Below are 26341 nucleotides of genomic sequence, written 5' to 3'. Positions count from 1 at the left end.
AATTATTCATATGCTCAAAGAACCTGGGGAGAGTGAGAAACACTATTCGGGGATGTAAGGTTTTGGGTATCATGTTGGTGTTATTATAGAGGAAAGAAGATCTAGACAAATCTCAAATTCTTAGGAACCCAGATTTTGTTACTTCAGTTGTTAACAGAACAACTCGTTTTATGTAAAGGGCTTTTGATAGTTGACAAGAAAGAAGAAAAGTTCTAACTAACTATGTAATCTTATTTTACGAGGAGTTGGTGCTATGCTGAAATTCTGATTCTAATCCTGAGATCCTCCTTGGAGACATTGAATCAAAGGAGAATGAAGGAGACTTGAAAATTTGAATTGCTTTTGACTATCTAGAATTTACATGGGAACTAAAGATGAAAAAATGCTGAGATCCTCTGCCAAGTGATGATGACATGTTTAGAATGTTTAAAACAACTGCTTTTTAATGTTGTTAATTTCATATAATTGCAAGAGAAGCAAAATAAAATTTTGGAGAGATAAGTTTGTGTTAAGAAGCACATCTGTTGTATATCTCTTTCATATTTCATGGCATAAATCTGTGTGGGTGAGTTCTGCCCCTCTGTCACTGGTAACAGTCTCTTAAGAACAGCTATGTCTGGTCAGACCACAGGTCCAAGAAGTGTTGTGTCTTGGAAAACTCTCCATGGGGTTAGCATTTACTGTTGTTTCTCCCATCCCACTTTCCTATCTTCTTGCAATGTCTGACCTTTGATTTCCTGAGATAGCAGGAGTTATTACATGAAAAGACAACACATTTAAGATTTTCAGACGTAAACTTGTCTGACCACTTTTTGAACCTATATATAAGCTTCTGGTACTGAGCTTCCCAAGCTAATGCTGTTGTGTGGAAAAGCACCTCTAAAGCCTAGTTAAAACATAATTGAGTTGAAAAGGTGGGGAAATAATTTTATTTCAGTTTTCCTAGAAATATTTAGTAAATTGCTTTAAATAAATGACAAAGTGGTTTTTTATTATTATTATTTTTTTTTAAGTGCTTAAGAAGATAATGTAGTGAATGTTTAACTCTGGATAAAAATTACAACTTACCTGAGTTCAGAAAGGAATTTAATGCCTAGAGGTTGAAAAAACTAAGAATGTCTGACTAACCAAGGTTTTAGAATACCAGATTTGAAAGAAGAATGAATTTACTTGAAAGTATTAAAATTTATGTGAACTTAATAGGAAAAATATAGATTCCAATCAAAGGGTTTCTTTTAAGGATGCCTCAGATGTGGTTGTCGTAGAGTCATATTCCTTTCCTTTGAATTTTTGCCCTAATTTTGTAGTTGATGGAACTACAGAGGAATTCCTGTGTATTGGCATGTGATAATTTTAGGTTCCAAATCTACCCTTTTAGGAAACTATTCCAGATTCCTGTGCTTTTCTAAATGTTTCCTGTGTTGTAAGAACCTGAAAGATTAAGTGCACATATTTCATTGTTTCTTTGAAAGCAACTAAACTTTTTACTTGTTAGGTTCCCATGTGGCAACTGTTCATACAAGGTCAGCTCGAAGATGAAAATAGGTTTATTCTAGTAAAGCAGGGTCAAATTTGGAATTAGACCTGTGAAATATTCAGAATAAGCCTGTGGTGGTTGATGCTGGTCTCCTCTCTTACTTCCTTATATCATAATTTTGAAACCCAGAAAAGGTGAATAATGCTCCTGTCTTCTGGCTCAGGTTGATTACAAGAAGTAAATTAAGGCTAATTTGGAGTAACTAAACAGTCCAGCCCTTCTTGATTTGCTTTCAGAGCAAGTTAAGAAGGCAGTATTTTTCTGGAGCAGAATCTCTGTCTGTATCTTTATTCTGTCGTTTAAAACTGAATCCTTTTCAGTTCTCTCTCACCTGAGTTTATATTAATGTATTTTTTTTCTGGGTCCATTAAGCCGTTATCATTGCAAGATTAGTATTTAAAAAAGCTATTTTACTAAATTTTACTGCACTATACTATCACAATTATGTGCACATGCGTAATGTGAAAAGTGGGAAAACACCAGATTTCATCTTGTATTGTATCCAAATATAGTAGTGGAAAATACACATACATTTATTAATGTGCCCTTTATTGTCCAGCTCTTTCTGGTTTAATATATGTTTGGAGAATTTTCAGTGTTTTTAAGAATAGAACCAGACTGCAGAATTATAGGGTAACACCAGTTAGTTGGAAGGAGCATAAGGAGTTCTGTAGTCAAAGCTCCTGGTCAAGGCAATGTGTTATTACATGAGGCCAGGTCTTTCTCCAGTCATGTTCTGAGAACCTCCAAGAATGGAGACCGTGCAACCTTTCTGTACAACCTTTTCTAACATGTCACAGCCTTTTCTTTACATCTGGTCCAAACTTCTCTTGCTTCAGCTTACGCCTACTGACTCTCATCAGCCCACCAGGGGACACTTCAGGAACCAGGCTCTGTTTTCTTGGTAATCTTCCTGCAGGTGCCGGAGGGCTGCCCAAAGCTTTGTCTTCTGCACGCTAAACAAGCCTTCTTCCCTCCCTCCCTTCCTCAGTCTCTCCTCATAAGTCTTGTGTGTTAGCACCCTGGTGTTTGATCATCTGCACAATCCCTGGTTTGTCTGCAGCCCTCTGAAGAGACCAGATGCGTTAAGACAGTGGGCTCATTGTCGTTCGGAAGGGATTGTGGGTTTGGTTTCTGGTTTTCCTCCAATATTTTTTTTACTGCTTCATATAAGTTAAATCATTCCATATGCTTTCTGATATTTCATCTTCTGTTTCAAACACTTCTTTATTACGTGTTTGTGGCTTTGGAGGTGCATGGTACCTGTACTGGAGTTTGCTGAAGAAATGCCAGATCGATGAGGGTGCAGTTAACATTGTATGATATTGAGTGTATCAAATATACAATAATGATATAGGTAATGCTGTTGCTACCACAAAGGCCTTTTGCTTCTCAAGAGGCTGGGTACAAAAACACTCACTGTTATGGGAGTATAGAATAGATGGATGAGTAGAAAACCAGGCTTCAGGCAACAGACACCCTTGCTAGGCAGCTTGTTCCATGGTGCTCCAGCAAAATTTTTCCTAACATCCAGTCTGGACGTCTTAACCTTTAACTTGTGGCCATTATTACTTCCTGCCCCTGCAGGACTCACATGATGCTAAGGGCATGGAGTATGTTTTCCACATGACAACTTTTTTTTTTTTTTTTGTCTGTAAATGTAATTGTTAAGTAGAGAATGAAGTCCTGAAGGCAGTGTGAGAATGTTTTGCCAATGACCAGGCCCAACAAGAATGATAGCACCAGCAGGGAGATGAACCAATATGCAGACTGTATTCTAGACAGAAATGTTACTATATGAATGACCGCCAGGGGCACAAACAGGTCAACAAGCTCATACATGATCAACACCACCCCCAACGATCCCACAAACGACATGACTCGGCCCACAACAGGGGGTACAAACAGAGACCCGAGGTTGCCCATAGTTGGCATGAGAAACAGCCAAACCAGTAAGTTAAATACATAAGAAAAAGGTGCCCACATGGCAACTCTCACCCGATCGACCCGCGTTCACAAAGGCCTAAACAGACCAGGGCCCAGCTCCAGGGAGAGTCAGGAGGTCTGCCCTGAACCAGGAAGCTCTGTGGAGTGCACTCCACAGACAGACACTCCTGACTCCCTGCAAGTGGTCCCAGCTTTTATCCCCGAGCAGACACCTGACCTTTGTCAACTCACTGCGGGACCCCTGGGGCTCATTTCCCTTATGGCTCTCCCTGCAGGGCCGGCCGCACCCTGGGGGGAAGCTATAAGGCAAACTCACCACCTCTTTATGAAGGGCTGTGGGAATCACCCATATGTCAACCTTAATTCAGGGGCTCAGGGTTCAAACCCCAGCATTTCAGAGAAGTGGAATATTGCAAGATGATCAGTGTGCTCTCTTGAAATTCCAGATCTCAACAGATGAGAAAGTCAGTGTGGAAAAGCAGTGGCTGTGCAATACTACTAATTTAGGCTCTGACATGAAGCTATTTAGTAAGCTCAGGTTAACAAAGAACTGTTTGGAAGAGGGTGGCTGTTACAGGCTGCTGTGTAATCCGATGTCAAGGACCAGTGTGAAGATGACAGCCGCAGGGGAGGCCATGCATGTCGTAACTGGTTCCTTCACCTCTGGAGAAGACAGCTGAAAGTAGCTGGACTGGGTGGAAACACTGCTGTGTTTGAGTACTTCTGGTGCCAGATTATTAATGGTAAGCATGTCCAAGTCACGATGATATGTGGAGGTATTTGGCACGCCATGCACAGGTTTGATCTTCCCTGAGCAGACTAGAGATCTGGGTTTGCAACCAGTTTCAAGGGGAGCTGGGTGACTGCAATGTGTTGTATTAGAAAGATGCAGTAGTGCCCTTAATGTCTCCCTTCTGTACTTGTGTTTGGTTTTTCTAATCCCTTTGAGCATTTGTATTGTTTATTTTGTCATGTTTCAACTTTCTGTCTTCTTTCTTCAACTCCTTCTAGTTCTGCAGTGTCTGGTATAGCACAGATGTTATTTTCCAAACTATTTTTGAGGTAGGTTATTGTTTTTTCAATCAGGCATCCACACTAGGCTGTTTAAATCTCTCTCATGAGTTGCTTTATTGATTCAGAACCCTGTGGTATAGGGACACTTGAGGTATCCTCTTAGCTGTGCAGTAAGATGCGTGCTGGTGGCGATCATAGCCTAGCAATTGTCTATTTTTTTATTTTGCAGTGACTACACCAGCAGTAGTGGTTGTCTCTTTTTTCATAGTGGCTGCACCTTCAAAAGTGATATTTCTGAAGCATGCAAACTGCTAATCAATTGCAAATACCGTAATCTCTCTTCTTTCAGTAAGAGTTGAAAAGTGAGTATATTCCTCTTCTAAGCTATTTTCTCTTAAAGTGACTTTTATCACTTCCTCCTAGCATGTGGCAATGTATGCTTTGTAAAAAAATTTAATTAAAAACCATTATTTGTGGTATTTCCTTTGGCCATGTCCAGTGGGAGCTATTGGGATGAATGTTTCCAGAGCATTCATCCATTTTCCATTGATTGCTGGGTGGTTCCCTTCCTACATCCCGTGCACTGTGAAGCCTCAGCTCTGGAATGTCTGTCTGGTCCCATAAAATATTTGGGGAAATGGGGCTGTATGCTGTCACGTGGGGTGTAATTCCACTGGATGCTGTACTCCCAGACAGGATGATAAACACGTGGAGGCACTTTTATATTAGAAGTTTCATCTTGAAGATAGAAGCAAATTCAAGTTAATGATTTTTAATTTCTCTTTTCCCTCATGTTGTTTCACTATCAAGGCAAATGCTTTTGGCTTCTCTTGAAAGTATCTCAGATTTCTTGATGGATTCTGGGCAACTGTACTGAGAAAGAAGTTTTGTTGTTGTGATTATAGCCATCTTGAAACTTGGACTGTATTAAAAATAATGTGTCTTCTGCCACAAGGCAGAAGCCTCCTATTGCTGTCCTGATGTTAAAAATGGGTGAAACCTCTTTTTTTTTTTTTAAAGCACTAACAGTAAAAAGATAAAGATATGAGAATAATAGTCCTGTTCTGTAACAAGTCAATAACATTCAATCTGTATGCTAGCAAGGGAAGGTGTTAAATTCCAGAATAGGTAATCAAGATGGTTGGTGCTTGTGTTTAGTGGTTTTTTTTTTGTTTGGTTGGTTTGGTTTTATTTTAAGAATGTTTATTTTTAACTGCTAAAATTTTGCTTGTTTTCATATTTATGTTATGTATCTCAGTGCCATTATCTTGTATTTTGGCATTAAAAATCAATCGTGAGTGAGCTGGAACTGCAAGACAGTTTCCTGTTGTGTAACTGTTTAGTTACTTTCTGAGATAATTGATTAAACAATTTGTAAGCTGATTATTGGAATGTTTTTTAGTGTAGATTAATGTACTTGATTTCTGGTACTGTTAATTTTCTTGATTATCTCATCTTAAATATTGCTACTTATTTTAGAAGCTGTATTTTTTTCATAGAGGCCACTCAAAATGTTTTCCTTTATAGGAAATTGTAGAAAATAGCCTTGGAAAGAACTGCAGGAGGTCTTTCTCCGGGTGTTTAGAAACAATATTTTTAACATCCCTTTGTGCCAACATATGTCAGAAGTACTCTATAAAATATAATGATGGAAACTTGGACAGTCTATCCCAGTGTTTAATTATTCTTCCCTGTAGAGATATTTTTTTTCCAAAACCCTTTGGCCACAATCAAGTAATTTGCAAGCTTTTCTGACCCTCATTTTATTCAGACACACTCTGCACTCCCCAGCATGTGTTTGTATATTTTAAGTTAATTCATAGGCTTCTTTCAGTCTTATTTTCCTCAGATTTGAGAATTTTAATCTTTCTAGTGGAGAGGTTTGTTTTTTTTTGAGTCTGATCATTCTTACTTCCAAAGACTCTATCGTTTGTGCATGTGTTTCTTGGAGTGTGGTACTCCTGAATATGTTTCCTTTGGGGCTCTGTCTGCATGAGTGGAGTAGAAAAATGTGGCTTGCAGTTATTCTCTGGTTCATGCTTTTCAGTGCAGAGACGTTGGGGTTTCAGTACTGTGGTGTGGATTCCGATTGGCTTGCCATTCACTATAGCTCATCATAACACCTGCACGTCCTCTTGGCAGTGCTCTGTTCTTTGTCAAGGTTCTTGTGTTTGTATATTTGCCCTGTGCATTCAGGTCTTGTTACTGTTGTCATGGAATGTATAAAAACGTGATTCTGAGTCTGCTCTGATGGAAAGACATGAAACTATCTTTAAAGCTCAAAAGTTGTGTCTTTTGGCCAAAGGCAATTGACTGCCGTCTCCCATCTCGTCAGAAAAAGACACTGGACTGGGTGGAAGTGTCTGGTTGGCAGTACCACCAGAGACATGTTCTGTTGGGTTTCTTTCAGTTTCAGGTACTCTAGACATTTTCTGTTTCATGTATCCTTGCCCTGGTAGGCTTTCTAGATTAAGCAGTACAGGTTTTTTTTTCTAAGGCAAGTAATACGACTTTATTTCGTCATTGTACTGAAAGGTTTTTGTTTTCTGTTTTTACGTTTTCCTGAAGAGAGGTGGTGTGTCCTTCTGGGTTATACTTCAGTGTATTTGTATACAGTTATATTCTGGGACAAGTGATCTTAACTGCATAATCTAGTCAGTCCATTCCTTGTTCTTGTGTGTCTTTTCCTCCTTGCTGCTCGCTCGTACAGGCATTCTGTGATGAATATGCCTGTGTTTCAAATGAAGCTTAGGAGCATTTTTGCCCTGCGGTGTTCGTACAGTCTGTGCTTAATCCTCCCTCCCGTGGCTTTCCACATGTTGTGAGAAAGAACAGCATGTACCACAGGTTTCTGAATTTCTCTGCCGATAAAGGTCATCAGCTAGGCAGTATAAGAGTGTTCCTTGAAGTTCATGGCTTGTGCTGAAGTCAAGGTGACCCTCTGTGAATGGGTCTCATCCCAAGGAGAAGCTAAAGGACTCTGCCTGACCTCTGTTTCTGTTCTTGCTGTGCTGAATCTGCAATGTGATGGTCCTTTCTCCAGCATGGGGATGGTAGGTGGTCATAGAATATCAGAATTAGAAGAGTCTGCCTGTGTTGTTACCCCTGGGGCTGTTTGCAGATGGGATGTAGCCTTCAAGTTGCTTTTTGAAGAACCTTCTTACAGAATATTTGGGGCTGTTGGATCATGCACTGATTTGAAAATCCAAAAGCCAACTTTTGGCTTTAGAGAAGTGATCCAGAATATGTTACTGTAGTGTTGACTGGTTCTGGTCTTCCTTAGAGGATAGTCTTCAATTATTACTTTAAAAATAAAAAATAAAAATTATTTTTCAGGCTAAAACTAACTCATTTTCCAATCACAGGAAAAGGTCTTGGGGAAAGTAAATACATTAACCTAGTAACCTACCCAAAACCTGACTCTGTAGTGAGAAGAAACTGATAAACTTGAACATCTTCACAGGAAGCTAGGTAGTTAATGGGTAAACCTAAGTAGGTGCTGATGCATCGGGTGTTCTGGTGGTCAGGGTTGGGCTTACTCTTATGCTATGCTGCTTTGTAACAGTAGAGGGTACTGTTGGTATAAGATAAAATAATTTTTTTCCCAGAGCTTGGATTTTTTTTTTCTCCCAATATATTTGTCATTGGAACTGTTGACATGTCATTACACATTTGTCTTTGGGTCGCCACCTCGTCTTCATCCCATCCATTTATGCATTTATTAAGTAATTTTGTGGATAGTCCCCTAATAAAGTATGAATGTTTTCATTATTTTTGCTGTCACAAAAGGTGCTTCAAAGATGTGTCTTCTGATGCAGGTTGTTTTTCCATCAGTGTTGTGGAAGGACTTTTCCTTCTTTGTTCTAGGTTGACTTGATGACGCTGGATGGCTTTCCAGAGAGTTTTTCTTCTGGAGCTAAAGTATGAAAAAGAACAGTAATGTTGTGGGGACAAAGTTGCAATTATTCCATCTCTTTTGTTGGACACCCTTACAACAATCTCTCCTCCTCTGTTTTATTTACCACATTATTGCATAGTCTTTGGCTGCTGTTCACCACAGAGTTGTGTTTTATTTGAATGTCGACAGGTGTGCAGCTATTTAAGACCTGCTTTTAAGGAATGTTACTGCTTTGCCAGGGATTGTTTCAGTTCTGTGGAAAGGACCTCAGCTTTCCAAATCTACATTTCTGATGGTATAGTTACATGGTATGTTGATTTTGGTGGCAAATCTACTGTAAGTAACTGCATAGTTGCATTTGTAAGGAGTATTTTGCTGGTTTTTGTCCTGTACTTTTTTTTTCAGTGATCCATTTTACACCTTCCTCCCACCTTGTGAGCAGTGTCTTGGCAGAGCTGTGGCTGGGGAGAGTTGCGGTGATGTGCTGGGCCACACAGGGTGTGAATATTTCCTTAATTTTGCTTGGATGCGCAAGTACTGTGAAAGTCCACCTGGAGGGTGGTGTTAGTTTGGAATTGGAACTGGTATTCCTGATGGGAATGAGACACCTTCACTTTGGTCACTGCTGTATTCTAACTGTACTGTAATGTACTTCTGCTGTTGGAAATCCTAATATGGGTTTATTTGGTATTATGCTGGCAGAAAGTCCTACTTGTGAGTAAAGTTTTCCACTTGGCAAACTGATTTAAGACATAATGTCAGAAAAGAATCCTTGTTAGGTACAAGATATAGTGGATATAGTGGCAAACTAGTTGAAACCCCAAGTTCTTCAGCTTCTGAGCCTGCCTTTCATTATAGTTTGTCCACATGGATAATTTTACTGGTACTACCATATGATTTCACTGGGAGGAGACCTTATTTAGACAAGCTTGAAAGAGATTTAATCATGGGCCCCCAATAACTGTTTTCCCAATCTGTCTTCATTATGCATGTTTTGGGGATGTTAGGGTAGCTTTTAGTGATGGAGTCAGTTGAGACTAGAAAACAGAAGAGATGTCTGGTAGAGGTTGAGTTCAGATGGAGTGGATAGGAAGGTATTGGTGTGCTTTTGGGCTTTGGCTATAGGAAATGCTTCTAGCACTGGTTATAAATGTGTTTTGAAACATCACTCATGTTCTCTGATTTTCAACCCTAACCTTTGTTTCTACTGCTTACCTGGAGCCAGCTTGACTGATTATGGCGCAAACAACACCAGCCTACTCTAAACCAGCAGAAGACCAAGAGGAAAAGCTGTTTTGCCAGTCTGACCTTTCAACCAGGGAAGTCCTTGTGATGGCTCAAAAGAATGGACATGGGGGAATGGGTTCAGGGGCTCTTTGGGGCTGCGTTGTAAGGCTGTGCCTTCTAGGGCATCACTGTTCAAATTTTCACTAGCTGAATGTGAGGCTTTAATAATTCATCTGCTTGAAATCTTCTGATGGGTCCAGTTTGGTGGAGAAAGTTGGCAGTGCTGGACGCTTTGGACGTGTTGAGTGTGTTGGAAATTGCAGAGAAGCTGCTTGGATTGTGTGACCTAACTCGGGTAGTTCCTGGCCAGAACACTTCAGATTGCACCCTGTTGTATTTAAGTGGCTGCTTCTCTTGTGAGAGTCAGTAGTAAAAAACAGTTTATTTTGGGTAATAGTCATGGCCTCAACAGGATAATTCTTGGATTTTCACTCCTGGACTCGTATCGTAGCTGTAACAATACATTTCATTATCCTGGGAAGGAAATTCTTTGTAAGTGAACCCTAACCTTATAGTTATTAGATTTATCCTGTGCTCGGCTTGGGATAAATTCAGTTCTCACTTTGAAATGCATTGTTAAATTTCTTGCCTGGCATAGCATTACTAGCAGACTGGAAGGTTAGTCTTTTTTGCACTCGACTCCTCTGCATTTAATTTGTTCTGAGTCAGTCTATCAAGAGGGGAAGTACTTGCACTAAAATCCTGAGAACAGTGTTGATTTAGAAAAAGTGCGTTTCACAGAATCACAAAATAGTTGAGAGTATAAGGTACCTCTGGAGATCTTCACCCGCACAGTACAATTGGTTTATTTTCTTATGTTTAAATAGAAGTTCCTGATTTTCTGTTTGTTCCCATTGCCTCTTGTGCTCTCCCTGAACAACTCTGAGAAGAATCCATCTCTGGCTTCTTTATGCCTTACCATCAGGTTACATTACTGAGATCCCCCTGAGCCTTCTCTGCTCAAGGCAAAACAATCCCAGCTCTTTCAGCCTTTCATATGGCAGATGCTCCAATCCTTTAATCATCTTAGCTTGCTGGACTTGCTCCAACATGTCTCTTTTGTAGTGGGGAGCCCAGCACTGGACGCAGCCCTCCAGCAGTGCCTCAGCAGTGCTGAGCCAAGGGAAGGATACCCTCCCTCACCCTCTGCCCAGTGCAGCCTGGGGTGCTGTTGGCTGCCTTTGCCACGCGGACACAGTGCTAACTCACTTGAGCTGCTCCACGAGGACTCCCAGGTCCTTTCCTGCAAAGCTGTTTTCCTGGAGGTTGGCACCCAGCCTGTGTGGCACAGAGGAATTCCTCCACGGGAGCAGGACTTTGTATCTCCCTTTGCTGAACATGTTTCCCCTAGTCTTCCTTTTGCTGCCTAGTTATCTGTAGAAGCGCTTCTTGCTCCCCTTCATGTCCCTCGCCACCTTCAACTCCATGCAGGCTTTGACCTCCCTAAACCCTTCTTTGCACAGCAGGGCAGTGTCTCTATATTTGTCCTAGCTCACCTGACTGTGCTCCTGCCTCTTGTATGTATTCTTTTTATGTTCAAGTTTTGTCAGAAGCTCCTGGTTCTTCCATGCAGCTTTCCTGGTGCCTTTGCTTAATTTTCTGCACATTGGGCTAGATATTTCTTGAGCTCAAGGCAGGTCATCCTTCAGAATTAAACAATTCTCCTGCACCTGTTTTCTCTCCAGACCCATATCCTATGGGCTTTGCTGGAGCAGGTCCCTGAATAAGCTCAATTCTGCTTTCCTGAAGCCCAGACCTGTTATTCTGAAATCTGCCTTGTTCCCTTTGCTTTGACTGCAACTTGAGGCTTGGTTCTGTGACTTCCCTGGCTTGAGCATCAGGAGTGTTAATACCTCAAACTGCATTTGTGGTGAGCTGGCAAGGTCACATATTTTAATCTGAACTAGAGATTCTTGTAACTGAAATTCATACCGTGAGTCAACCAGACAGGCCAGATCTGGGTAAGTGCTAAATGTCCCTGCAGAAGGCTGTACTTTCTTTTAGCATGTTCTTGACTTCAAATCCTTACTGTTTTGTGTATTTATACTGTTATTATGTGTGTCAGTCTTGTGTACCAGTGCTGGTGTTGATGCCATTGGTCTCTCTGATTCCAATTGCTGGACACAGCTTTACCTTTGAAAAACTTCCATCTAGTTAGATGTCATTAAAACCACGCCCTTGCTAGACCCAGTTCCATCCCTGGAGATGGGGCTTAAGTTTGCACAGTCTAGCCATGCCCTGGATTGTTCTGAGATCATGGGGTAACGCAGCACATTTCTTCATGCTACAGCTCTCCTATCCTGTATGTATCCACAAAACAAAACTGGCCTAGAGGTGTTGGCTGCACAACTAGCCTAGGAATTTTGTATGCTGTTCTGTTTCTTAGAGCTCCAAAATCTGTTCAATACCCATGTGGCCATTACCAAGTTTCATGTAGCATGGGTATGGCCAAGGTATAATGGGATTCTGCAGGTGATCCAGCTGCCTTTTCAGGAGTGGTTATCGCAGTGAAGTTCATCCAGTACTTTTGTTCGAGTCCTGCATCTTCTCCCTGCACCCAGTAACCTGTAAGCAGTGGCTGTACCCACCGGTATTTAAGAGGAGTGAATACACTGCTCTTAAATACGGTACCTCAGACACAGTTGCAGAATAATATCATAGTCAGTATCCTGTGTTCCTGGTCAGCACAGCTGGTGAAGGGCTGGCAAAAATCCTGGTGAAGTGATTTGAGAAGGCTCTGCTTGTTGTTAGTCACTGCCACCAAATTAGCTTCATTAAAACCAGTTGTAGAGAGTGGCCTGCTGCAAGTGATAAATCTCATTTCCTTCTCTCAAGTGGCTGTGGGCCTGGAGCTGGTGATAACTGCCGGCTTGGATGCAGTGAGGATCTTAAGGTGGTTGCAGTTCTCTTCCATATGTGCAATTTTGAAGTTGGCCTAAATTCTGCTTTTGACTCACATTTCTCCATATGGAGTCCTTGGCCTTGAGATGCTCGGGTTTGTGTGTCACGTTGAATAGCATCTATTATGGTTAGCGTTGCCCTGACTTGTTTTGGTGTGGAAGAATTAGAGGGCATGTTTGTTTTAGTATAGTTTAGAAAGAATGTCAAGGTTATCCAGCCTGAGAAAGATCCTCTTTTCTTAAAGTCTTAAAACCTCACAAAACTGAAAGAATCCATTCCCCCACAATCAAACTTTAAAACCTACCTTGAAAAACCAACAGCTTAAGCCATTTAGAAATGTGCAGTTTGCTTTCTCTGAGTCATCAGCAGGCCTTTGTGTTTTGTGGGCTGGTGTCTCAGACTTCTGCAATATTTTTTATGCATAGAATGCCCTACTCGTTGCTGTCTCCCTTCACTTAATCCTTCCTCTCCCTATCATCTGTTTGGTTGTGTAGGCAATTTCACAGTCAAACTTATGGCCAAAAAGTTGCTTGCATTGATGGCTTGTCACAAACCAAGACGAGGCCATTTTCCATTCCTGAATCGATCCCAGACCTGCCAACATCAAGCTGTTGGGTTTTTTTTGCCAGTCAAATGAAGTTGTGTTAGATGAGGCAGCTGTTTTAGAATAAGGTTAATAAAATGACTGTTGCCTTTTATAAGGAGTTCTGCTAGTGGGGTAATCCAGAAATGGTGAAACTCTAAAATTTGTGAATCCCGGTGAGCCTGTGAAATCCTGACTGGGAACGTGCTTCAGCAGGTGGCTGGAAATGCTAATAAGGAATGGGGTCTGTTGTGGAGTGCCGTGGAAGCTTTGTCTTTCTGAGATTACAGTGGGTTTTCTTTGTGGAAATTGAACTAATATAAGAATAGGAGTTGGTTTTGGCAGCTCTCAGTTTCTGAAGTTGTAGCTCTCAGTGAAGTAGAGTTGGCAGTTTCACATAATTTTCATCAAAACCAGTTGATGTTTCAGTGATGCTGGTACTGCTGGATGCTGGATTAGTGTTCTTCAGCAAGCTGTTCCCTTGTCTTGACATTTTGATTCAGGTAGTCCATTGATCTGCGTTGGTTTTTGCAATCTAGTTTTGGGAGTTGGGGTTTGCCTTGTTTATGATGGTAATTTATTTTTTTTTTCCTCCTTTCCAGAGGCCTTGCAAGTCCTATGAAAGTCTGCGTGGCCACTCAAAAGAGCAAAGCTGATATGGGTGTTTCAGAGGCATAACTGGACAATGTAGATCATTCCACATTGCGTTGTGGCAGATCTGAGAAAAATGTGACCAAACGAAAGGAGTTGCATCAATAATGCAATTTTTAATAAATAACCTTTCTACTAAACTTGTAAAATATTAGTTTCTGCCCTTCAATATTGTTCCAACATGTAGTAGTAGTCTCTATTACATTTGCTTGTTGCAAACATGCAAGCAACTTTGTGGCTTTCCCCAGCAGGGGATTTTCAGCAGCAGGTGAGCCTGGTCACCCCACTCACCTGCATGAGGTTCTTTGGTAGTTTACTGCTTATTTATTGTATCACCGTAAGCTTAATTCCAACACACAGGGATCTTTCCAATACAATTTATTCTTGGACAGTAAATGTTCTTGTAGCTGGAGGTGACACTGGCCTCCTTTTAGTCCTTTTTGCCCCTAGGGGAGTGGCAGCTTGGTTGTGCTTTTAGCTACTGCTGACTCAGAAATTACACTGTGAGTTATTTTTTTAAAGGAGGCTTGCTTGGGTTGTGAAGCAGTTTAGTTAGGTGTTCAGCAGTTTAATTCCATTGATCTGGACTGGAACCAATGTTTCTTCTTATTTAAACTTCTGGGTGCCTTGAAGTTGATTTTTTTCTCGCTGCTTGTTTTTCTGCCAAGTGCTAATTTAAAGGGATTAATTGTATTTTTGTATGTGGTGTGATAGGAGGAACACTTTCTTTAGATTGTCTCCAGCTGTATTTGTCCAGGAGCTGGCTGATGTGATGATCAACTTCCGCTGCTGCTATTTGAGTAAGTTTTTCATTGTCCTGCAATTTCTGCACATGGAAATGAGGCATTACTGAGAGTATTTAATCCGTCTCTGGGTTATTTTTCTTATGTTTTGATGAACTATTTTTTTTCTTAAACACTTCAATAAAACAAAATAGTAGGAAATGAGAATCTATGTATATGTATATAACTGTTCAAAGTTATTGTTGTTTTGGGTTTTTGTTGGCGTTTTTGGTTTGGTTGGGGGAGACACTTCCCCCCCTCCCTCCGATTATGGGAACTCTCATAGTCAAGCAGATACTCTGGGAACAGAATAGCATTTGGTTTTGGCATCATTCTAGGATACGCAGTGACTTCTAGAACATCTTTATTTCAGATTTTTGTGTGTCATTGTTTGTTTGGTTTAGGAATTTCCAGGGTTGTTGTGTGGACCTAATGCCCTTTGTAGACCAACTAGTGTGGCTGGAAGGTGAAGACAAGCAGAAGACACACAAGCTGCGCTTTGAGACATGTGACTTTGAAAGCACATGTGCACAGTGTCTCTCTGTATTTATCTACTACCTATAAAGTAATGTATCGTGTAGCACATCTCAAATCCAAATTTCAGTCCCTGTTTTGGGAACTTAATGAGTTCAAGGATTTGATGGGCCAGAAACCTCTTCATATTTTGGAGTCTGTTGTGGAAATGCAGTTGAAACACAAAGAAATCCCCCCGCAGCTTGCCTCTGGCCCCAAACTGCAAAAGACATGAGTGAAAAATGGATACATCAGACTTAAAATTTGATATCATCTTTCATGTTAATAAGTGGTCTGGGTCCTTGTAATGCAAAAGAACATTGAATATTGCCATTTTCTAGAGAACACTACTATAAAGCACTTGTATCTAGGAGATGTTTTATGCTCATACACATTTACTGCATCTTACTCCTTCATGTCGTTTGTGTTCTGGGCACACACAGGAGAGAGAACTGTCACTATAAAGCTGTGCATATGAACTTGCTGGCAGTTATTCTGACAGCTGGGCCAGATGTGTGCTTTAAGGTTTTGGGATGCTTTTGACCACTGGCTTAACACCGTAAGTGGTGGATCATTTTCAAACAAACTCAAGAATGTGAGTTTCTTGATGGATGTTTTTGTGTTTCTGCTTTTGAGGAAGGAGAGGTTTCTGAGAGCTGCTTTGGAAAAGCCAATGCACAGAAAGTTTTTTGCATACCAGAGAGAGGTAGAAAAAAACATGGTTGAGTGGCTCCAGTAGGCATAAAAACAAGAGCAGGCTGTTAAAATAGTTATTACCCTAATTGCCATTTATCGCCTGTAGGTGTCTTTATGTAAAACAAAGATAATTTGCAGCAGCCTTCCAGAGTTCTCTGACAGTTGTGTGAGTATAGGCAAGCTTAAGACACTGTCACTAATACAGTTCTTAGGCTGTGCTTTGTTAAGGTTAAAAGCCCATGCAAGTATTTAATAAAAATGCTACAAGAGTAAAGTAATTTATTTCTAATTATGAATGCTTTGGATTTTACAATATCTGAGATAATGCATATTTGGTTTTCACTATGAAAATGCAGAATTCATTTTCCTTGTGTTAGTGCTCTGCAATAACCCAATCAAGAAATTTTAGCTATTTGTCTTTAGTTTGGAACCAAACTGAGATTTTTAAAGGACAAATGTACAGGTAATTTTGTTTCTTCATAGCTGCAAGCTGTTAGCATGTAGTAAAGAGTAATAATGTTTGAAAGTTTTGAGGGGTTTTTGGTATGGAATTTGCTTGGTAGTCCAAAAGTTATGTGAAAGTTACATGTGTGAGCACTAACCAAGAGGACTGAAGGGAGTATACTGTTTACATATTTCTAATGATTGAAATAAGTAAGTATATTTTGGTTAAAATTACTTTAAAAAATACTTATATTTTCAGAGAACTATTTGCATCTTTTGAAGTGTAAGCAATGGCCAATTAATTTTTGTTTACATCTGCTTTGCATCACCCCATTGAGTCTGGTCCTTAGTTTGCAAATGACATATTGGAGTATTTTCAAAGGTTTATGTCTAAATAAGTGTTCTTAGGTGCTTTCTTTTTTTTTTTTTTTTTTAATGTAGTTGTGATCTATAACCCTCCTGTTCAGTATTTTTGGTTGAACTAAATAATGGGTATGCTGTTGGTTGTTAAACATATTCCACACAGACTAAGAAGATTTACTATTGATTCAATAGTTCTCGGTCTTAAGTTGTCAGTGGTTAAATTGGTCTATCCACTAAACACTTCTAATAGCTAGATCCAACAGTCATACACAGGTAAGCCTAAATACAATTTCCCTCATGCCCTAGATACGTCCAATGTACAAGTTTGCTGTTAATTATAAAGACAACTGCAGTGTTTTTTTGTTATTGAGATTATCTAGGAAACACTGGTAGTGACGACTTAAAAATACGTGTGTTAAAGAAGTCATAATTTTGAAGCATTAGCTGGAGATACGTGTTCAGAAGATACATGTTCTGAACCTAATGCAAGTGTTTTACATTTGAGTGCACAAATACAGTATTTCTTGATTGAAAGAGCAAATCTTTTATTCAGAAACAAAATACAGTTTCATTTATGAAATGAATTGCTTTGATTAAAGACTGGTAGTACCCCTGATGCTCCAGGAAATGTTCTTGAACTGAGCTGATACTATCTTATTGTCCCATGTTTTCACATTTGTTCCCGTGTAATTCCCCATCTACCAATATCCATTTTCTGTCTTGCCACATGAACTGTAAGTTTGACAGAGAGAATTCTTACTGTTCTTTAATGTATTCCATGTTCTAGTATGGAATTTGGGTGTATGACTTAGTGCTGCAATAGTAATGGAAACCAAAATATTAGACTTGGCTTAGGAGGACACAAGCTCCTTAAAATACTGAGAATCTGCTTGGGGTTAATGAAAGGATTTCTGTCTGTCAAGGGAAAAGCCTCTCTGGTACCAGCTTGATGGGTACACTTTGGCCAGGTTGTTTTTGTGACTTTATGGTAGATCTTTACCTTCTCTAAAGTTGTATTCCTCAAATCCAAATGTGTTTTCATTGAACTTTTGCAGCACCTTGATCTCTCCTCCTCTTTTGCATTTGAGGACTGCTTGTCCATTTTTTCTGGAAAGAGCAGCCTAATAGGCTGATGCTGTTGGTCCTCCGCTGGAACAGGAAGCTGTGATGGGCAGTGAGGAGCTACAGATAACAGATGTTTGGAGTGAAGCACCATGTTGTCCTTGTGCCCAGAGTTTTGTTGGTCATGTCACTGGGAACTTGCGTAGTAGATCCAAATAAATACTGATCTTACGAGCAAAACATACCAGCCCTTCCTGCTACCAGACGGTTATTTGGGCACTGCTGAAGACAATAGCAATGTAATATTCTTCTGAAGCATTTGCCAGCTGGCATGGGACGCATCTTTTCATTCAGCTCATTCATTGCAGAATAAAGAAAATTGGCACGCTTGGAACGTTTTAAAACTGCATCTGTTCGGAACGTGAGTGTTGTTTCTTGCTTAGTTAATTTTTCACTTCATTATGAACGTCTTGATGGAAAAGAAACGATGCACACAACAGCAAATGTAAAAGTTGGTTAGGTTCCACAAAACGCATAAAAATTCACTAAAGAAATATTACGACATCTTTCAGGTTCTGTATCACTGAAAGAGTTGTAGTTTCAATTAAATAACAGGAAATTGAGAGCTGATAGATAATTACTTTGCACTTTACAATGTAACCAGTAGATTTTGATGCCACATAAAATTCTCCAGACAAGTGATAATGCTTCTATATCCTTTCCTAGCTCTTTGGAAAAAAAGCAGATTGTTAATTTTTACAGATGAGAAACAGTTTCATCAAAGGGTTCGTTCAGGATCTTGGAGGCTATATCCAGATTAGCCATATTGGCTGTGCTTTAGTTTGACCATGAGTTTGCAGGGACAACCTCTGACCCAACTGTGCCCGCGCGCTGTGGGGTAGGGCTTGTACGTGAGCTTTGCTGTTCTGCATTGAGCTTCTCGGTGTGGAAACTGGCTGCCTCCAGGCTGAAACAAAAAAGGGACCTCGTGCCTAGGCAGAGCGGCTGAATTTGGGTTCAGTTCAAAGCTTGACCATGAAGCTGTCTGTCAGTGAAGAGGGTGTGTTGTTGGGTCAGCCACAGAACTGGAGAGAGAACCTGCATGGCCTACTTTTAGTACTGTATGCTTTGAAAGGTAGCACTTTATAAATGAGGGTAGTATTTAAAGAGGTGTCGGCTAGAGTAACAATGCAGAAACTTCAGCTTTGTGCAGCACATATGTTAATACTTAGATCAGAATGAAAATGTTCCATTTTTATTATATTTCACACTGGTACACATTCTGAGGTAAGGGTGAATCTTGCCCCACGGGTACGTTATGTGAATCAAGCACCGGTCCATTCCCACACCTCTGAACCGATACAAATACAGCCAGGTGGCACACAGGACAGCCATTCAAGTTTGGTGCAACAAAACCATGTAGAGCAGCTTTGTTTTAAGGCAATTTACTGAAGTAGAGAATCCAGAAATTACTGAAAGTGGTCTTTACAGTCAGATGTTTCCTTCTGCTGAAGATATGTCCTGTTGCCGAATGAGATTTTCCTTCCCATGGGGGGAATGAGTTTGAACTCTGAACCTGGATCTCCTATCAGTTACAGACAGCACTGGACTGAAACTCTTCATACAGTCTGCTTGCCAAAACTTGCACTCCCAGTGTTTGCTGCTGTTAGCTCGCATTTCTGTGACTAGGAAGTGTGCCAGTGCTCCCTCTGTGTGTCATTTTTATATATTCCTCACCTTAGGTATTGAAAATGTTAGAAAAATGCTGCTCAAACAATACACTTGAGATCTTAACTTCTGGTGATGTCTCAGCCTGGGAACACTGCAGATTGTTTTTCACCAAGTATGTATGTAGGAGCTGAGATTACTAGTAAGAACGGTCTTACATATGTTCCCTCTGACCTTCACTGACACTGTGTGAAGTGGTGTGTAGGGGATATCATAATGAGTGCCTTGAGTTTTAAATGAAGGATATGAGTAACTCAGAGCATCCTTGAGGCCATGGTATGGAAGATGTTCTTGTAGTGACTAATGCTATTAACATGGAGCCATCTCGCTGTGTTCAGAAAATGGTGAAGTATGCAAATCAGTTGTCCTATAGAGAAAAGAGCTCAATAAAGCAGAATAAAGTAAGCAGTGGAAGGGAATGCAACATTAATGCAGAAGTAGGATACTTAATATACTAGTAGGATGGCATTTATCATGAGACTGAACAAATGACTTGGCCTTTCCCTAAATTTGTCTTCAGCAAGCAAATCAAAGCGTTAGGAAGTGAAGGATTCCTGGTAAAGTAACTTCTAAGTGCAGGCGGGGAATACTACAACAATATGGCAACAAGAAAATAATTAATAAAATATCCTTCTTGTAAATTTGGAAAATTGGTGTGTGTTTTGGAAAAAAAAGTATGAATTACAGAAGTCTTTACTTCTTTGCGTGTGAATACTTGTTTATATTCTTGTCTCTAAATTTTTCTGTTATGAACTGGGTTTTTTTGGGGTGTTCCTTCCTGTGTTTAAAAAGCACATACTGGACAAGAGTTATTTTTCTATTTGTGTAGCCGTTAGCATTACGATATCTGATTTTTAATTAGGATATTTCTAGGTTTTCTTGATTTCTTAGACCAATCAGTTGGTCCAGTTAGATTGGTTTGATATTAAATCTGTCTAATGTATTTTATTCATCTGACTGATAGATCTGTTTGGAAGAAGCAGGCAAGCATTCATCTCAGAGGTTGCTTTTGGTCTGAATCAGAGCAGAACAAGTCAGACTAAGTTTAGACATGTAACTGCTCCTTTGTATTTTACTTAATAACATTAACTGATAAGTCTGAGAGAAAAAAGTTAGTGGCACCTGTAGGTTACAGGGGAGTGTTAACAACAGGAAAAAGTGATTTCTTTCTTGTAAGAGATGTAGGAAACAGTCACACGGATTACAGTGTCGTGTATCCAGTGAGTGCATGAGGTTGTAAAAAAGATTCTCAGTCAAGTGTGACCACAGCAATTCTAGTGATTAATTTTCTAGTTTTAGTAAAATATTTTTTGTTTGCTTGATGTCTGCTAGTAAGTGTATTAGTGTTTATGCTACAGAATTGTGATTGTTACTAATACTGTTGCTGTTTCTAATGTAATTCTTAGTTTTCAGATACTTGTTATTTTTGTTTGCTCGCATTTTCAGTGGTAAAACTTGATTTGATCTCTGCCTGTAGCTGAATTTATTATTTCAGTGCTCAGGTAAGAATGTTTCGGCTTTGTGAATGGAAAACAAAGCAAACATCCAGTTCAAATAAAATGACTGCAATGCATTCGTGTGATGTTTCTTGAGCACGATCCTAATGTGTATCTGTCCTTTTTTGTCCAGGAAAATAAATGGCTGCTCATTTTGTGGGAAAAAGATGCTTCATAGTGATTTCTGTAATGTTGCCTTTTCTATATATTAGCTAAAGATGGTGATTTCTTATGGCATGGTATTTTATTATCTGAATCTGAAAATCTTAGCTCTGTTGTTTTGGAGGTGAAATTGTTGTGGTGTTTTACCAAATCTGAGGAAGGATGTTCATGCTTTAGGTATCTAAGTGAGATCTCTGTGAAATAGAACAGAAATAATTTAATTCCCTTCAATTCTATGGATATTAGAATTATCCAGAATTTTGCATAGTCACCATAAGAGTGTTTTTTTTTTCCCTCAAATATTTTTTCATTGGGACATTGAGACAAATCTTCTTGTCAAATGAATCTCACAATTAGTGTGTTTTTGGAGAGTGGCACTGCTTTTGTGAGTTTCATTTTCTGACTAGATGAAACATAAGTATAGTTTTTAACATTATTGGCCTTTTTGTCATTAAGTTACAAAGTGTTTTGTGCATTAAGTATACCTTCCCTGGTGTATGTCACGTTGTAGAATATTGATCTCAAACAGAAAGTAAATTTTGATGGCTAATGGGGTGTTTCGTCCTATCCTTTTCAGTACTTGGCTGGAAAAGGAGAGGAGACAGCTGAATGGCAGACCCTTTCTTTATGGGTAGTCTTCTAATTCTGTGGTAAAAAAACAGCATCTAAGACCTTTCTTTTTATTCTGAGTCTGAATCAAAATGTTCTCTACAGTTAACAACTGCAATTGCCATCCTCAGTCCAGGTGACGGAGCTTTGCAGGAGATATGGTCTCTGATCAAGCTCTAGAGGTAGAAATTACACAAAATGTTATTAAATACAGGTTGCAGTTCTGTAGGAGTCCCTCTGAGTATCTGGAGAGCAGGCATATGGAATGAGAAACTTAGCAGTGCTCATGCATACAAGGAAGCAATGCAGGCCTTAGAGCTTGAGTCTCTGTGTGAGGATGTGCCAGATTACAGCCTTATGCTGCGATCTATTATTATTGTATTCTCTGTTTGGCTTGCTCTGTGGAGCATATTACTGTAATAGTATGTGGTATTGAGGCTGTGTTAAGCCTTTATTATTAAACTCTTAGAACTCCAATGGGACTGATGGTTTGTGGTTTCTCAGGACCACTTCCAAAGCAGCACACAATTTTTTTTTTTTTTTTTTTTTTTCTCCTAGGGAAGTTGGTTTATTGCTAAAGTCTGGTTTTGTGGTGCTTTTTTTTTAAAAAAAAAAAAAAAAAAGTTGTTGGTTCAGCTTCTTTGGTTTCCAATGGGAGAATCTGTAAAAAGTGAAAAAATTGGTGGCTTCTCAGAGGGACTTACTGTAAAAGGCTAAACTGAAGTTCTGAAACTGCACTTCAGTAAACATACATGTTATATACAGGCCTTGCTTACATGAGGATTATATTTGCTGTTCTCATTCTGTTGCCACTGCTTGCTTTTGGTTTGTATATTGCATTTTCATCCATGATGAAATCAAAAACAAGGACAGTATTTGCATTGGAAGTTTGTGTATTTGCTGTTACCTGATTTCAGGAACTTGGCACAGCTGGGCTTTAAGAGCTATTTCCACACATCTCTTGAGTACAGTATCCATGTGTGATTAAGCATTTCTCCTATGGTGTCCATACCTCTTTCTTGGAATATGAAACTTAAGGTGTTTTTCAGCATGATCTTGTTTCCCTCTGTCTCCTACAGATCTGAAATTTGTTGGTCAGGATCATCACTCTTTTTATGAAGGCCTAAAGCTCCATTTATTTTTCTGTTCAGAGACTAAAAGATAGGGCAATCTGTAAGCAATCTGTATACCAGTTATCTCATATTCCAAAGTGCCTGGACCTAAGTTGCACAATATATGCGGCAAGACAAGTAATATAATTTGCCTGTGTTGGAGATAGGGAAGTGTGGTGTAGAGTTATCCAAGCCACAAGAAAGCTCACAATTAACATAATGAACAGAAGGGATATGCAGGACACCGAAGATGGGCAACAATGGAGTGGGAAGGGGTGTGTGTGCATGTGAAGAGCTGAGATGAGGGGTCAACAACAGTTGAAGTGCATCCATTGTGTAGAAATATAATCAGCCCTCATACCTGGGTGACTTACCTGGACTGCAAGGTAACTGTGGTGCAAGTGCAGGGACAAAAGCAGCCACCTCGGATCTGCAGAATTTTTTAACTTCAGGACAGAAGAATTTGTGTCCCTTCAAAGGCAAGTTCAGCTCTACATCAGGTGTGGGGCATTGTTGAAACAGTTTGAGTTCATTGCTGGAGCAGCATTGAGTCTCTCTCTGCACCGCTTGTCTTGGAGCTCCTGGTTTCTGAACCACACTGGATCCTTGTGTGTTTTTCTGTAGCAGTGAGCTCTCTGAGCAGAAGGGTCTTATATGACATTTCTAAAGGGCTATGATGGAGCATGTTCAGGTAGCCCTGCATAAGCACTGGTTTGGTTTTATTTTTGTTTGGGTGATTTTTTTCTTTTTATGATTTGTCAGATTCGTGTGTTGGGCCCAGTTTTTGATGCTCTATGGGGATGGTGGGTGGGAGGGGAAATTGACTCAGAGCATAGGTCCCAATGCAACTTTGACCCAAAGTTGAAACAAAGTGTTCCCAAGCAAGTCAGCAGTCTGGCTGGTGAGGTCTCAGCTGTTTTTATTCCTGGCACTCAGCGCCTGCTAAATAAGCGAGGGTTTCTGCTGTCTTTGCTGCTTGTTATAGATTGGATCAGATCCAGAACTGCATTTGGATTTTTGCTATATCTTGTTGGTTTTTTTTTCCTTTTCTTTTTTTGAAGTGCTGTAGCCACTGAAAAAAACAATTGTAGCTAACATGAAAACAGATGGAAAAGGCTGGCATTGTGGTGTGTGCAGCCTTAAGCTGTGCATATTGGCAAGTTATTTCATGTCAGATTTCATGATTTGAACATGAAGGCAGGAGAAAAGACATTTAAGCTACTTCATGGAAGTAGGTAGCTGAAAAGTTAGGGACTGGTCCTTCAGACATAAACACTTCTTGGCACTTAAAGCAAGGGTGCATTTAAAGGGGTATGTTTTACATTGTATCTTATTAAGTTTTGAAAGATGGAGTCTTTGAAGATTGCCTTTGAAAGATAGAGCGAACTCAGGGGCTTGGGGGAAGGCATGGGGCACAGACTGAGCAGCCCCTTTGTCTCTGGAAAAAATAGTCTAGAAAGCTGGGAGGTTTTTGAACTGAGTGGTGACTGGAAGAGATTTGAAGCTAGAAGCAAAGAAAGTTTTCTTCTTATGCATATGGATGCTGCGTGTATGGTTTGCCTCAAAGTAATGCTTATCTGCATCAATTTATGACATAAATAACCTGCAGCTCTGAGTTTGGCTCAATGCAAATAGTTGTCTGGGTGGAAGAAAGGTGACACATGGTTATCTTCTGAATCTTTTTCAAATTTATAACTTCTTCCCTTTTGAAGTGCTAACTTCAGAAATAACCACAGTATTTTAATAAAGACCTATAGTTTGTGAAATTACTTGTGGGGGCAGGAGGGGAATTGAGTGTAATGCAGGTTGTTCTCAGTTAATTTGATGCTGAAAACCTGAAACTAATAGTCACGTGGAGGACTGGATTGGAAAAGGGAACTCACATGTTTACTCTGCTTGTAATTTTATTTTTATTGTTTATAGGAGGAAGATAATGTTCTCAGTTAAGGGAGTGAAACATGATACTATTTTTGTGGATGCAATAATAGTATTAATTTGGTGTTCACAATGCTTTTCAGACACTTAGATAAGTCTTAATATTTCATGTGTAGTGTTTGAACACAAAATATATTGCAGGAAGATGAACAACATTTAAATTTGACATTAACTACAAAGCAATATTTTATGTTGATAAAAATCTCAACAGTTTTTTAAAAGTAGAACCCCACAGAGATAACTTTGGAATTAATTGATGGCAGATGAATTTAACACAAGTAAAATGAGTTAAACCCCTTGCTATTTAGAATAATATAAAGATGTCTGGATCTTATTCCCAAAAGAGGAAATAGAGTTGCTAAGTCCAGATGGATTTTTATTTTTATTGGAATAAATTTTGAGACTAATACTTTTTTTTTTAAATGCTACTACCATAGTGTTGGATCTACTTTTAAGAAGTGTTTTATATCCAGTTAAATGAACAGTTTTACTATATTTATTTATTTTAAAAATTAGCACTTTCTTACTGAATTTGTAAGAACTGGAAAATAAGCACAAGGATGATGTACAGTACAGAAAAGCCAAGGGCTTGGTCCCATGGCAAATTACTGTCAGTTGAAACATGGTAGCTGTCAATGTCTGCTGTGATAGCCTGCCCAAATGTAAGGTGGTGCAGCAAAAGCCTGACCTAGCTGAAGCTTCTCACCCCACAAAATTGTTAATCCTGTCAGAGTGGTTTGTTCCTTGCTGTGTTTTACCTATTGTCAAGCTCTCTTTAAGTTCTGGGTCCAGTTTTGGTCCACTGGTCGTTGAGCAAAATTTAGTAGACTTTCTGCTTCAGGTAGGATTGGCATCAAGATGGATGGCAAACAGTGAGGCTCACTACCAAAGTAAGTGTCAGTTTGTTTCAATTAAGAATAAAGCTGGGGAAAAAAAACCCTACCATTGTGCATGGTACAATATTGCAGCTCCATGTGGAACAGAATATCAAATTATTATTGATAAATTTTTCAAGCAGTTTGTAGACTTTGAAAGAGTGGTCTGTGAGGAAAATGAATAACTAATAAAGGGGTCTGGATCATGGGCTGAGCTAAGTGCAAGCAGGCAGTGAGGGTTTTTATGTGGCCAATTGTCAAGTTGCACATGTGAAAAATAGGAACTGTTAACCACAGTTGAATCAAAGTGTGCCACATCATATGAAACAGTGACTAAAAGTATTGGGCATTAGCTGGTGAGCAAGAGTTGGCACTGCAGTCAGGGATGAACTTATCTGTTGTGATCCTGAGGTTTCAGAATAAGAGGGTACCAAGTAGAGAGGTTCTATTTGCTTGATACTTGCCATGTTTGCTGCATATAGTGCAAAGGTGGAGGATATTGATAAATTGCGTTCAGCTAGGATGCCACTAGTGTGAGTAAATGTGGAAAATGTGGTGAGACCTGCAAGGAGCACAAAATACTTGGTTTAGCAAAGTGTCAGGGAAGAGCTGATTGTAACACCAAGACCTCTAAGTGGGGCCAAAATATTGATGATATATTTGATAAGAAAATCTTTCAAGTCTAACAGTCAAAAGCGTATTATGACTTAGTTTTGGGAAGGCTGACCATGCTTATTAGGTATAAA

General features: G+C 39.6%; 1 protein-coding gene across 1 annotated transcript in view; it reads left to right on the top strand.

Annotated features, from left to right (window-relative positions):
• Positions 1-26341, top strand: part of ST3GAL3 (ST3 beta-galactoside alpha-2,3-sialyltransferase 3) — a gene marked incomplete at its 3' end in the record, with an annotated part of 137336 nt that overhangs the window by 12260 nt on the left and 98735 nt on the right. The gene's annotated exons all lie outside the window — the stretch shown is intronic.

The sequence above is a fragment of the Merops nubicus genome, unplaced genomic scaffold (genome assembly GCF_000691845.1).
Source record: "Merops nubicus isolate BGI_N331 unplaced genomic scaffold, ASM69184v1 scaffold26569, whole genome shotgun sequence".
Taxonomy (NCBI): Eukaryota; Metazoa; Chordata; class Aves; order Coraciiformes; family Meropidae; genus Merops; species Merops nubicus.
The sequence above is the reverse complement of the archived record's forward strand: the minus strand, read 5'-3'. Positions and strand labels throughout refer to the sequence as shown.